Source organism: Bos mutus, chromosome 3 (assembly GCF_027580195.1).
Source record: "Bos mutus isolate GX-2022 chromosome 3, NWIPB_WYAK_1.1, whole genome shotgun sequence".
Classification (NCBI taxonomy): Eukaryota; Metazoa; Chordata; class Mammalia; order Artiodactyla; family Bovidae; genus Bos; species Bos mutus.
The window spans coordinates 117,238,447-117,252,772 of NC_091619.1; the positions used below are offsets into that span (position 1 = coordinate 117,238,447).

A 14,326-nucleotide genomic window follows, 5' to 3' on the forward strand; every position below is an offset into this window, starting at 1 on the left:
CGTTCTGTGGCTCAAGCACAGAGCTTCTCAGCCGGCCAAGAGCACAGCCACAGCCCCTGCCCCCATTTCCTCTTGGGGCTCTCTGCTGGCCAGAGCGGCAGCTGGTGGACAGGAGGAGGTGGGGCCCTGGCCCTCCATGCCCCCAATCCCGGAAACTGCAGAGTACAATGTCTGCCCCACCAGATTCAATCCTGACCACCGGTCCCTTGGGACTCCTGAAGAGGGGCACCGCCTTGGAAGACAACCTTGAGCTGCAAGTGACCCGGGAGGGCCAGACCCTCTGCCTCCCCGTCCCAGCGCACTCCGTGTGCAGTGAAAAGCATCCCGGCACAGCTGGTCCAGCCACCCTCCTCAGCTGGTGCTGCCCTCTGACCTCAGCCACGAAGGCCCAGCTCTGACTCCAGGAGGACGTGTGCTGCTGGCCATGGGCACCTCCCCTCACAGAGACCCAGGGACAGACGAGACCCGGGGCTCAGGCTGGTGGCACACTCACTGGAGGAGGGCGGGCTCATTGGCCTGCTGCATCCTCACCCCTGCCTCAGAGGGCCCCAGAGTCACCTTTCAGGGCTGGTCCCCTTGGGGAATCAGGTGCCAGAGACCAAGCCCTCCCACCAGGTCCAGAGACCACTGCCCCCTGGAGGCAACGCTGGGGCTCAGCAGGTGGTGGGGAGCTGGGTGTCAGACCACAGAGCGGGGATGGGCTGCTGTCCACGTAGGGGGCTGGCTAGAGCCTCTTGACTGGCTCCGAGGCTGCGTCCTGAGGGTGAACACAAGCCCATGGAGCTGACTTGTTTATCAGTATGCGCAGATAAAACCTGCCCTGTGCCTGGCACTGGACTCTGAAATGTGCACCCAAAGCCTCACAGGGCTGCACTCTGGGGTCCCCCATGGACGAATGGAGAGGAGAGAGGCTGGGAAGTGGGCCAGATAAGAGGGCAGGGCTGAGAAGGGGCTGCTCTGAAGGTGGGGAAGGGTGTGCCTCAGAAGAGCGGGAAGCGCCGTGCACGTGGGCCCCGCCATGTGCTGCCGGCTGGACGCTGGATGAGGGTCAGGACAGGGAGCTGCTCTGGGGGGTCCAAGGGGAGATTGACCAGGGCCAGGGTGGCACGGGGGGCGTTGGGACAGCAATGGCAGGTGTAGGCCAGCATGGGGACTCTGAACATGATGAGGGGGTGACGACAGGACTCCGAGGGACACTCGAGGGGGGCGTGGCTAAGGAGGAAGCAGGAGGGCTTCCAACAGAGAGGGTGCCAGGGTGCCAGCGTGGAGGGTGTGAGGGCCAGAAGGGAGCAGGGAGACCCGGCAGCAAGGAGGCGGATGCAGCTGTGACCCTGTAACCAGGAGGGTGCTCTCTGGAGAACAGGGGGGTGGACTGCCCGAGTGGTCACGCTGTGTCCTGTCTCAAGGACACCCCCAGCCCCGCCTTGCACACTGCGCCTCGCACGCTGGGAGGCCGGAGTCACTGTGCTCGGCACTGCTCAGCTTGCTGGGCCTGGCCTGGTGTCCCACATGTGGCAGGGACAGGCTGGACAGGCCAGCCCTCGAGGGTGAGCAAGGTCGGAGCCTCAGTGTGGAGGCGCCAAGCCAGGCCGTCGGAGCCGCCCACTTCGCCCCTCCTCTGCTCTAGGCTCCGCCCCCCACCCAGGCCCCGCCCGTGAATAGGCCCCGCCCCTTAGGCTCCACCCAGGAATAGACCCCGCCCCCTATGTCCCGCCCCAGAACTTCTTTCCCGAGACGTTCTCATTCGGTGGGGCTGGGGTTGACTGATCCCACCCTCCCCTCCCCAAAGACATTCAGGCTCCAGAAAAAGGGGACGGAGGCCCGGGTTTTGCCTCCCAGCACACCTGCCTCTCACCACGCGGCTGTGTCCGGCTGTGATTGAAGTTTCAGTTAATTTATGGAGGGAATGTGAATTCTCACTGTGACCCAGACCACAGGGTGAAAGTAGGCTGCTCGGCAGAGACCCAGCCAGGGCACGCGGGCAGCTCAGGTCGGGGGTCGTCCCACCTGCCCGGCTCCTGGGTGCAGGACTGCCCCTGTCTGGGAGGGGGACTGTTAGAACACCAGGCGGGGTGGCTTCCAAAGGGCAGGTCCTGAGGCTGGAAGTGGACCTCCGGGAACCCGCCTGGTCCAGGTGCCAGCACGGCCGCTTCGTGGCTCACAGACCACTGTCTGCTGCTGGGCCCTCCCTGGTAGAAGGGATGCGGGAGCCCCCGCCGCGTCTCTTTCCCAAAGGCACCAATCCCATTCCTGAGGGCTCCACCCTCGTGACCTCATCACCTCCTGAGACCATCACATCCAGCTGGGCTAGGTTAGGATTCCAACTTTGGAAGTTTGGACACGGACACTGTGAGCACAGCAAGGGATCTGACTGAGGTGATCGCCCAGCGTGTACCCAGGACCTGTCAGCATCACCGGTGCTGGCGTCTGTTAGGGGCTTCTAAGCCCCCGCGTGAGGACCACTCTGATAGTGAGCTGCCCCTCCCTGCCTTCTCCTGAGCCGTATCCCCACTTTGGGGGCACAGCCGGGACTCCTGAGAGGGACTCCCTGGCTGGGAATGATGGGGGTCAGGGTGGCCTTCCTCAGGTACTCCTTTTCAGACACGAAATTCTGAGGACCCACCCCCCACCCCCTGCAAACTGCCGCCTGAGCAGAGGATAGGGAAGGGCCTGTCCTGCCTGCACTCGTCCCCTGAACGACTCAGCAGCGGCTTTCAGTGCTCCTCCCATCTCGTTCCCTGGACTTGCTGCACGGCCCTGTGGGTCCAGACACTGGTGGCCTTGGCCCCTCTATTTGTGACTTAATATCACTGCCGGTGGGTTTCCCAGGCGGTGCTAGTGGCAAAGAGCCTGTCTGCCAATGCTGAAGAACCTCTCCAGCACCACAGTTCAAAAGCATCAATTCTTCGGCACTCAGCCTTCTTCATGGTCCAACTCTCACATCCGTACATGACGACTCAAAAAACCACAGCTTTGACTAGACAAACCTTTGTCGGCAAAGTGATGTCTCTATAATACACTGTCTAGGTTTGTCATAGGTTTTCTTCCAAGGAACAAGTGTCTTTTAATTTCATGGCTGCAGTCACCATCTGCAGTGACTTTGCAGCCCAGGAAATAAAGTCTGTTTCCACTGTTTCCCCATCTATTTGCCATGAAGTGATGGGACCAGATGCCATGATCTTAGTTTTCTGAATGTTGAATTTTAAGCCAGCTTTTTCATTCTCCTCTTTCGTTGCCCTAAAAATTATAATTCTATCAGGTCTGCGTTTGAGATGTCGTTTGATCACTTAAACGACAGCAATAAAACCGAAAGAGAAAAACATCAAAATGATTTTAGAAGACAGAATCCTTGCTGTGGGTCTGCGTTATTTTATTACCCTTGTTTGCAACAAGACACTGTAATTACTCTTCCCACAAACGGAATGATATTGAAGCACTTACCTCCCAAGGGAAACTCCAAGCTCTTAGTGCAGAAAAGCGTGTGTCTTGGCCCTGAATCTTCAGAAGCCTGGGGTGGGGGTGTCACCTCGGAGATGGGTCACTTCTAGGGCTCCTTGACTGGAAGCCCTGTGCCCTGCAGTTCCAACAGCTGTGGGTGACACCCCAACAGAAGTGAACGCTGGACTAGAGGAGACAGGAAGGCAAGAGCTGATGAGACTGGGGTGAAAGTTTGGATGAAAATTGTCAGGTTTGAACATGGGCAGTGTTTGCACATTCTGTGTGTGACTTGGGGCGTGTCCCCTACCTGATCCTGTACAACAGGAGGCCTGGAAACCCACCCTTCGGCCGACGTTGATAGAACATTCCAAATGGGGGTCGGTGAGGTGGTCCAGCCCACAGACGTTATTAATACGAAGGCGTATAGATGCCCGATGCACAAAAGGGACCTCCAGGTTCACTATGTCCCGTTGGAGGCTGGAGCGCAGGAAGGATAAATTGAACTATAAAGCGACAGGAATTACCTTGTGTGGAGCCCAGGAGGAACCTTAGGGCAGGGGTCAGTGAGCGCCCCCCAGCGGTCACCACTGGGGTGCTGGACAGGAACATTTCCGCTGGAGACGCCTGACCCACTAGCCGGCATCAGGTGTGACAGAGACCCCTCCCGGACCCAGGGACACAGAGTAATCATGGAACATCCCATGTGATGCCACAGACCCGCCAGTGGGGAGGTCAGTGACCGGCAGAGTTCCTGAATGAGATGGGAATTTTATTTACCTGTTTATACAGGTGCGTTCTCCCAGGGATGTCCATGAACAGGACAGGTGCGTGCTCCTAGGGAATGTCCATGAACAGGGAGTCTTTCGCCCGTGCAGTGGCCTTGGGACCCCCCGAGGAGCTGCCAGACACCACCGCCATGCGAGTGGTGCCCACGAGCAGCTCTCAGACAGCAGGGCCTGCCGGGTTTCCGGCAGTCAGAGGAGAATGGACAGCATCCTCTTGCGTGGTCACCGTCTGGTCAAAGAAGGGGAAAGCGAATTGGCTCACGGCTGAACTACGTGCTGTTGCCTCTGTGTTGGGTTTTTACTGACTCGTGTGTGGTGGCCATAACCTGGCCAGTCAGGCAGATGGGCAATGGGAAACTGGTCCATTAGGGCCCATGCAAATCGCCATGGAAATTTAAGGGTTGCGTTAAACTAGAGCATTTCAACACCCATCAGAAGTACCCCTCCCAGGATCAGAGGTGATTGGAATTGGCAAATGGCTATCCTGGTGCTCTTGCATAAGGTGGCCCCCCAGGCTCTCAGCATGAGTGGGCATGGGTGCTCTGAGGGTAAGGTGACCCTGGGCTCACGGCATGAGTGGGCATGGGGACTCTGCAGCCACGCAGAGATGGGCTGAGTCTAGACACGGCCTCCTGCACCCAGACGTCTGGGGGCAGGCTGGGGGCAGGCTGGGGGCAGGCTCCCCAGGGGAGGACCTCACAAGGCTGACAAGTCAGACTGACACCCCGTAGCCCCATAGACTACAAACGGGTCCAGCCAGGAGCGGACGCTGACTCTGGCCTCGGCTTTGTGGGTCTGGTGGGAGATGCAAGCACTCAGCTATACACACACACACACCTTCTTTCTCCGCTTCTTCTCAGAATGCGGAGTGGAGCTGCCTGTGCTCTGCGGCAGGTCCTTGCTGTTATCTCTTTTATGTACAGTAGTGTGAGTACGTTAATCCCAACCCCGACCTTTCCCCTACGGTGAACTGAGGCTTGTTTTCTGTGAGGAGTTTGCTGCTCACGCTGCCCAGCTTGTCCCAGTCTTGGCCATTGAGGAGCCTTGTCGGCTGGGTCGCTGTCTTTCTGACACACTCCCGCCAGTGTGGGTGTGTTTTGGGGGAGGGTGGGGAGGCAGATGCTCCAGGCTCACCCCAAGCCTCTCCAGCCCCAGCTCCAGAAGCAGCTGTTTCTCCTAGAAGTGCTGAAGGAACCAGCTCTGAGGGCTGCAGCCCTGCTGGGGTGAGGCTGCTCCGGGGTCCTCTCTGCAGACACAAACTCCTCTCCAGAGGACCCCTCCATCATGGCAGCCAGGATGGGTGGGGGGTGGGCCGGGGCAAGGGAGGGGGCAGCAGTCCAGAGACAAGAGCCCCTTCTGGAGCCGGCCTGGATGCCAGGCCGTGGCGTCTGCAGCCCATGAAGCCACAGGTGGAACCAGGGAGGCCCCGCCCACCAGAGCGCCCCCCACCAGAGCCATCCACGAGCCCCTCCCAACACCACCCTGATCATTCCCTGCCCTAAGAATGGACCACTCAGACCAGCACAGGGGGCGGGAAAGAAAGGGGTGCAGAGACGGTCCCAGGGCTGCCCCTGGGGCCTCAGTGGAGGGCGGCCCTCTCACCTGTAGCCAGGTGATGGGCAGATTCTTTACCATCTGAGCCCCCAGGGAAGCCCTACTACAGCAAGGCACCTACAGCAGTGTGTTAGCTGTGTACCTAGGCTGGCTTTGTTGGGCTTATGAACACACTCTTAGAACCTGCTGGCACGTAGGGGGCTTACTATCCTTCATTCACAAGAGATTTTGATTAATTGTCCGATTTTCCTGTCTCCCTTTTCTGCAAATTTATTAATTAGCTAATTAAAATGTCTACATTTGGCAACTTCATCTTCCGTTCATCGAGCTGAGAGCAGTGTCAGCCACTCTGGACAAATAGGGGACTGCAATCATTTCTGACGGTTCTCAACTTCGAGAAGGATCTTTCTGCTGATGGAGCCATTGCTGGGACTGTTCAGAATGTGACTAGGCTGTGAGAGCATGGGGATACTTTCTAATTATTTTGAAATTTAAGTTCTAGGACATTTAGAGCTGATGATTCTTTCAGAAGAGAAGACTCTGGAGAAGACTCTTGAGAGTCCCTTGAACTGCAAGGCAATCAAACCAGTCCAACCTAAAGGAAGTCAACCCTGAATGTTCACTGGAAGGACTGATGTTGAAGCTGAAGCTCCAATACCTTGGCCACTTGACGCAAAGAGCAAATTCATTGGAAAAGACCCTGATGCTGGCGAAGATTGAGGGCAGAGGAGAAGGGGACGACAGAGGATGAGATGGCTGGATGGCATCACTGATTCAATGGACATGAGTTTGAGCAAACTCGGGGAGATGGTGAAGGATGGGGAAGCCTGGCACGCTACAGTCTACTCAGTCGCAAAGAGTTGGACACGGCTTATCAACTGAACAACAATTCTTTCAGAGCAATTTTCCTGAAAAGATTTAACCCTTCATACAAGTCATTTCTGTGAACGTTTGAATTTAAATGCGAGTCTTTGCAGTGTCACGCTCACACCTCCTATCGCTCTTGGAGGCCGTAAAGAAACTGGCTCCTGGTTTGCGTGTCACTTCAGGCAGCTCTGTGTGCACTCTTCTCACTGTATCTTCAGTTTTATTGAAGAGTTAATTTTGAGTCGCTGTCCGTGTAGTAACTGGCTCGTCAAAGCTTCATATGAACATTCTGTTCCTTTCTGCGTAATTTCCTTAAATTTAATTTTTGTTCCCAAGCCTGTGGATTTTGCTTTGCAATGTTGACGTTTTTCAAAACAGAGATTCCAAACTCCTGGAATAATTCTAACAACCCACTGCTATCGTGTATTCCAGCGCCCACGTTTGCGCTTTTCTTGAACTGTCTCCCTGAACAGCTCACAGCCCCAGTGCCTGGGGTCCCTGTCCTGGAAGCCCTTGTGCGGGAGCTGCAGGGCCTTTCTGTGGGGACAGCTGAGTGGCTGCCCCCACTGGTCCTGGTGCTGCCAGTGAGGACCCCTCTCTCCGCCCAGGGTGACCTCTCACCCCTGCGGCTGCTGCAGTGACCGTCCTCCCAGTGCTGACCCCCTGGGGGACGGGGCTCCAGGAACCCCCAGGGAAGGCGCCCCATCTCATCACCGCCCCTGCGTCTCTCTGGAAGCTGCTCTCTCCCAGGGGGGCTTTCAGAGACCCAGGCCTGTTCCCCATCCCAGGTGGCCACTGCAGGGTGGAGAGGAGACCAGAGCCCACAGAGAGCAGCCTCACTGCCCGGGAAGGTGGGGCACAGGTCTTGAAGGGTGGGCAGCCATAGCAAGTGGGGGGAGTCTCCCTTCTCTGCCCACCACACCGGAAGCTGGTGCAGGCAGACACCGCTCCACGCGGCATACCCTCGATGGGTGGGCTTACCCAGGGCCTCTGCTTGGCTTCTCCCTCTTGTCTGTCTCACCCCAGGAGAGGGTGGGGCCCTGGGCTGGGGTCCCTACCAACCTCCCTCTCCGGTTGGGGCTGCAGGAACCCCCAGCTGAGGGGCTGTGTTCTCTGGGAGTGGGAGATTCCAGGTGAGCTCCGGTCTTTGGGGAGAAAATGGCTGGGGGCTCCTCCGAGCCTGGGAGAACCCGGAGTCTGCAGTGACGGCCCTGCTGTGTGTGCCTAGCCATGAGGGCTTTCAGGGCGGCAGGGTGCAGGGGGATGGTGGGGCTGGGTGTCCCGTGTCCCCTGTAGCCGCGGGCTCCAGCCACCACGCTGGCCGTCCCCAGCAGGTCTCGGTGCGGGAGCCGCTGGGCCGTGTCCAGGCCGGCCAGTCACCAGCACTGGGACAGTCCACCTGTGGTCTCCTCAAGGCCGGGTGTGCTCACCCTGGACTGTGGCCTCTCCTCTTAGGTCTTACCTTTGATTTTGGTTGGGAAAGACTGAAGGTGGGAGGAGAAGGGGACTACAGGGGAAGAGACAGTTCGATGGCATCACCAACTCAAGGAACGTGAGTTTGAGTGGACTCCGGGAGGAGGCGATGGACAGGGAGGCCTGGCGTGCTGCAGTCCATGGGGTCGCAGAGAGTCGGACGCGACTGAGTGACTGAACAACAACTGTAGAGGAGAGGCCCCAGAGACCCCCTGCCGCCCCTTGCCTGCCCTTCGCCGGCCCGTCAGGCCCAGGGACATGGCAGGCCTCACGGACGGTTTATTGACATGTGGGGAGAAGGGGCTGGAGGTCTGCCCCCCGCCCTCAGCTCAGGGAGCCCGCGGGTCCAGCCACAGTTGGGCCCTAGCTCCCTGCTCACGGGGTTGGAGCTGGCGTGGCTGGAACTTAGTGGCTGCCCCCCACTACCGAGGCCCCCGTCCTCTGCTCCCCTCTTCAGGCGTCTGGCTGCCTCCAGGCCCCGGGACAGGCCTCCCTCTGGGGACCCGGTACTTGCTCTTCTGACTGTAGAGCAGGTTCCTCTGGAAAAGGCGAGGGAGGCGGCCGTGATACAGCAGGACGGCCAGGAGCATGCCTGCGGGACAGCGAGGGTCACACGGAGGCTGGGGGCTCCCCGGGCCCGAGACCGCCGGATGCCGCGCCCCACACCCTCCACGGACAGGGGCCCACAGACGGGGCCAGGTCCCGCCCTGGCCCGGCTCCTGCCAGCGTCCGCTCCCCTGGGGCCGACCTCCCCCGGAGGTCGGTCGGGACCGGGAACCATGTGCTCTCGCAGACCACACTCTGGGCCCGTGTTCTGGGCACAAGTGCGCCTTCCTCCCGGGGCAGTCTCCTGACACTGGCGTGTCGTCCACGGGGTGGTGAGCGTGGAGGTGGGGCCGAGGGGGCTGGGGGCCGCGGGGGTGGGGCCTGGCTGACCCCTAACCCCCAGGTTCTGCCCGGAGCTTCCTGAGTGGAGGACCCTGGACCCCCACCTGGCCGCCTCTCATCCCCCCGAGGGCGGGAGGCCCCCTTGCCTGAACCAAGCAGGCGCGTGCACACGGGTCCTAGCCCCCCCGCCTCTGCCCCTCGCGGCTCCCAAGGGGGTCCTGATGGCTCCAGTGTCACCATGGCAGCTCGGGGGTCAAAGGCTGGAGCCGTGTCCCCTGGATTCAGGTCATTCCCTGACCTCGCAGCAGGACTTCACCTTCGGCAGGTGTCTTAAGACAAGGTCTCCCTGGAGAAGAATGGACCCCAACCCCGTGTGACTGCTGTCCTTCTCAGGGGACACGTGGAGGACGGAGGATGGGCTGGGACGGGACCAATGTGCCCGTAAGCCCCGGATGCCTTGGGGGGCGGGGAGGAGGCCGCAGCCCCAGAGAGGCCCCACGCCTGGCTTTCTGTGCCCAGCTTCCCGCGCCCACCTGGGGACAGGTGAGTGGCCCTGCTGTCCCCAGCCTTCACTTCTCTGTGGTTCCCAGGCCGGCTGAGAGCTCTGAAGGACAGCCCCAGCCCCTCCAGCCAGCGCCCGCGTGGGTTGGGGCCAAAACGCTCTATTCCAAATGCCTGCGTCTCCAGCTTCCCTGCGAGGACCCCCATGGGGACCCTGGGGGAGGCCCCAGGAGCAGCGCCACCCAGATCCCGGCCAGCGAGCTGGACGCCCTATGGGCCACCCCTGTCCCAGAGGACAGCCCGGACCGGCCTGCCTCCGCCCCCAGGACCCCCGGCCCCTCACCTGTCACAGGGCCCAGCCAGTACACCTGGACATACTCCAGCAAGCTGTGCCCCGAGCAGCGGAAGGTGACTGAGGCGGCCAGCGCGGGGTTCAGGAAGGCAGACGTCAGGGGCCCGGCTGCAGGGAAGTGCAGACCTCCGTTCTGGCCTGCCTGCGCCGCCTGCCCAGCAGACCCACCCACTCACCTGGGGGGCCCGGCTCCACCCCTCTGTGCCAACTGGGACACGGGGAGGCAGCCGCCCAGCCCAGGCCAGAGGTCAGGGGTCAGGCAGCAGCCGGACAGGAGTGTCTCCCGACCTGTCACCCTGCGTGGGAGGAGGAGGAGGAGGAGGAGGAGGAGGAGGAGGAGGAGGAGGAGGAGGAGGAGGAGGGGAGGAGGAGGGGAGGAGGGGGAGGAGGAGGAGGAGGAGGGGAGGAGGAGGAGGGGGAGGAGGAGGAGGAGGAGGGGAGGGGCGGGAGGGAGCCGTGGGAGCCTCACACCTGCGCCGCCCGCAGCACCTCCCCAGCCCGCCCCTCAGTCGGGCGTCCTCCGGGGACACCCAGCCCCCCTCAGCCACTCCGGGTGCTGCTCCCCAAAGCTGCCGGGGCTCCGTGACTCAGCCCGGGGCCCTGGCTCCACCAGGCAGCTCCTGGCAGGCGCCTGTGCCTGTGTCCAGCCGGGGGAGGGTCCCTGGGCACAGCTCCCTCGGGAGGGCGGCCGTGTGCTGGGTCAGGAGCCCCACATGGGGAGCAGGGGGCGCCTTGGCAGGACCGCGCTGGGCACCTTGGAAGCTGAGCCTGCAGAGACGGGCCCACCTCACCTCACACGGTAAGTCACCTACACGCGAGCAGTTCCGTTCCAAGAGCGCGCTTGTACGGCCACACAACGCTACGTAGTTTTGTGACTGTGATAGGCTTACCATGCTCTTTACACAAATATACAGGCTATATGTATATACACTATACAGTCCTGGGAATTCTCAAGGCCAGAATACTGGAGCGGGTAGCCGTTCCCTTCTCCAGGGGATCTTCCCAACCCAGGGATCGAACGCAGGTCTCCTGCATTGCAGGCAGATTCTTTACCAGCTGAGCCACCAGGGAAGCCCAAAAATACTGGAGTGGGCAGCCTATCCCTTCTCCAGCAGATCTTTCCAACCCAGGAATCAAACCGGGGTCTCCTGCACTGCAGACAGATTCTTTACCAACTGAGCCATCAGGGAAGCCCTTTATAATACTCTTTACACAAATAATACATAAAAGCAAACAAACAAAACATGTTCAACCTTACAGCACACACAGTGCCTTGAAAAGTGCAGCAGTACATACCAGCGGCTGGCACACAGCGGCTGGCACACAGCAGCTGGCACACAGCAGCTGGCACGGAGTGAACAGCAAGAAGCATTACTGACTGGGGGAGAGAGGAGGGGAGACGGTGGAGCTGAAGGGTCATCAGCAACAGGAGACGGAGGGCCGCTTGGCTCACACCTGACGCTGACGGAACGGACGTCTGCAGCTCTGAAAGCTTGCAGCTTGAAGGCTCCTGAGAAGGGGACTTACTGCCCTGGATCTTCTGCCTGGAGGGTGGGCATGTCACCTGCGTTTCTAGGGAAGCTCGAAGTTAGAAGTGAGTTAGTCTCGGGCAAAATGGCTGCTTGGGGGCTTCGGAGCCTTCCTGAAGGCCCCGGCACGTGGTGAACTTGGAGGAGAGGGCCCGATCCAGGCAAGTGGGGTCCCCTGTGAACCCCTCTCCACACCCGACTCGAGTCCAGGTGAGCGCCTGGCCCGAGGACATCGCTGGGCCCTGGCTCCCAAGTCGGAGGGACTGGAAGTCGGGTGCTCCGCCCGTGACTCTGCTGGACACCGGCCGGGCTGCAAGGGCACACGGCCCAGGTCGTGGTCACGGACGCTCCGCAGTGACCTCAGGACCTGAAGGAGCAGGGCCACTGCATCTGTCAGGCCGCCCCTGGCCCGGCGGCCACTCTAGGCCGAGGGGACAGGCTGAGCGAGGCTCAGAGGACGCGGAGGAGAGGCCCGAGCCAGGCAGGGGCCCTGGGGATGTGCAGCACCCTTGCCCACAGGCCTGAGCTGGAGCAGAGAGCGGGAGCTGGCTGTGGAGGAGGCTCCCAGGGGCGGGGGCTGAGCCAGGGGCCGGGGGCACTGCTGCTGAAGGCCAAAGTCCAGGTCTCCAGGACAGCCACACCCTGCAGCGGCCAAGGCAGCGGGCGCAGGCAGGCGGAGGGGTCACTGGGGAGGGCCCCCGGGGAGACAGGCGGCTGGTCCCAGCCTGCCCCTGCAGAAGGGGGAGGGGGTCCTGAGCACAGAGGCCACGGCCTCTGCAGGCAGAGGCCTCACGGCCAGCCACCGCTGCCGGGGAAGGGGTCCAGGTGACGCCCCCTCAAGCCCACCTGGAGGCCCCCGGCCCTGCACCCCTGCTGCTCTGTCCCTCACATCCCTGCAGGCCCCCTCCCTCCTTCCCAGGAGCTCGACTCCAAAGATGAAAGTGAAAGTCGCTCAGTCGCGTCTGACTCTGTGCGACCCTGTGGACTATACAGTCCATGGAATTCTCCAGGCCGGAATACTAGAGTGGGAAGCCTTTCCCTTCTCCAGGGGATCTTCTGAACCCAGGTCTCCCGCATTGCGGGTGGAGTCTTTACCAGCTGAGCCACCGGGATGAAAGAACTGCCCTCCAAATCAGGGTGAGTTTCCTCCTGAGGAGCTCGGCCAGGCCGGGAGCTGCAGGGTGCCCCGCGTGGGAGGCTGAGGGCCGGGCCTGGCCGCCTTCGCCGCTGGCCGCGCCCACGCAAACCTGCCTCCTGCCGCAGTGCTGGTCTCCGCACCTGACGCCTGCTCCCGACGGCGCCCCAGCTGGGGACGCATCTCCCCGAGCAGGTCACTGCACTTCTAACGTGGGGGGCTCGAGACCAGCTGAGGCTTCTGTTCTGCCCCCACAAGCACTCCTGCTACGCAGAGGGGCCCTGCCATCTGACGCCCCCATCCCCGCCCCCTCACAGGTCTGATGTCTTTTCCCCACCAGGCACTCATCCCCGCAGAGCCCAGGCCTGGGCGGGGGCGGGGGCAGAGACCTGCAGCTTAGGGACAGGAGCTGAATGTTTCAGCTGTCCTGGCAGACGACCTTGGGTTCAGAACTCTCCCGGGAAGTGGGAAGGCGTCTGGTGCCCCCGCCTCCCCACCCCCACGCCCCGGGAAAGGGGTGAGGCTAACCCAGCAGGAAGGTCCTCAGGGCCTGACCTCACCCAGGAGGCAGACACGCCCCCAGACTCCAGCCTGCCGGTGGGGTGTCTGTCTTTCCCTTCTGCCAGGTCCCCACCCCCTCCAAGGAGCAGGGAGCCTTTGGGACTGAAGCCGGTGATAAAAGAAACTCTCACGGACTGAGGAGCTGGGAAGTCATTCTGCTTTTACGTGAGTTAACTTGTCTTAAAATTGATTTTTATTGGAGTGTAGTTGCTTCACAATGCCAATTTCTACTGCACAGCACAGTGAATCAGCTATACATACGCATATATCCCCCCGAGTCAACTTGAACTTGAGGCCAACTGGAATAGCCTGTTTGTGGCCCAGCAAACATACATTATACATGCTTTAATTATTAAAGGAAAGGGCGCAGTGGGAATGTCTGTGGCTTCCCTGGCGGCTCAGCGGTAAAGAATTCACCTGCCGACACAGGAGACGCGGGTTTGATCCCTGTGTCCTGGAGATCCCACGTGCCTCGGGGCAACTAAGCCCGTGCCCCACGCCTACTGAGCCTGTGCTCTCAGGCTCGGAGCCACCGCTGCCAAGCCGGTGTGCTCTGCAGCCCGTGGGCCCCGGCAAGAGAAGGCGCCGCACTCGGAAGCCCGAGCACGGCAACTAGAGAGCGGCCTGGGCAGCAACGAACGCTCAGCACAACCAAAAGTAAATGAATAAATAAAAACAGAGGGTGAGATGGTTGGAGGGTATCACCGACTCGATGGACACGAGTTTGAGCAAGCTCCGGGAGTTGGTGACAGACAGGGAGGCCTGGTGTGCTGCAGTCCATGAGTTTGCCAAGAGTCAGACACGACTGAGCAACTGAACTGAAAAAACAAAGAACGTCCAAATTAAAGACAAAGGTTAAATGCTTCCCTTCCTGGCCCTTCTTTAACAATAAGACTCCCTCCCAGGTGCCGAGGACACGCTGACTCGCTATGGAGTATGTGCTGGGCTGTTTGGAAACTTGAAGGGACACAGGGCTTCCCAGGAGGCACTAGCAGTAAAGAACCTACCTACCAACGCACGAGAAGCAGAGATGAGAGTTGGATCTCTGGGTCGGGAAGATGCCCTGGGGGAGGGCACGGCAGCCCGCTGCAGCATCCTTGCCTGGAGAATCCTGTGGACAGAGGAGCGGGTGGGTATGAAGGGACACATCCCTGACTTGTTCGACGTTCTCTGTCCCGACGAGTTATAGAACCGCTCTGGAGCACTTCCTCCGAGTGATCTGGAAGCTCTTTCCTGGACGATA

At 60.5% G+C, this 14,326-nt stretch overlaps 1 long non-coding RNA gene across 1 annotated transcript; it reads left to right on the top strand.

Moving 5' to 3' along the window:
* Positions 1-12,371: 12,371 nt before the first annotated feature.
* On the top strand, positions 12,372-14,101 carry LOC138986340 (uncharacterized). The gene is made up of 3 exons (XR_011463174.1): positions 12,372-12,524; positions 13,149-13,248; positions 13,989-14,101. It is a non-coding gene; the product is annotated as an uncharacterized lncRNA (long non-coding RNA).
* Positions 14,102-14,326: the final 225 nt, after the last annotated feature.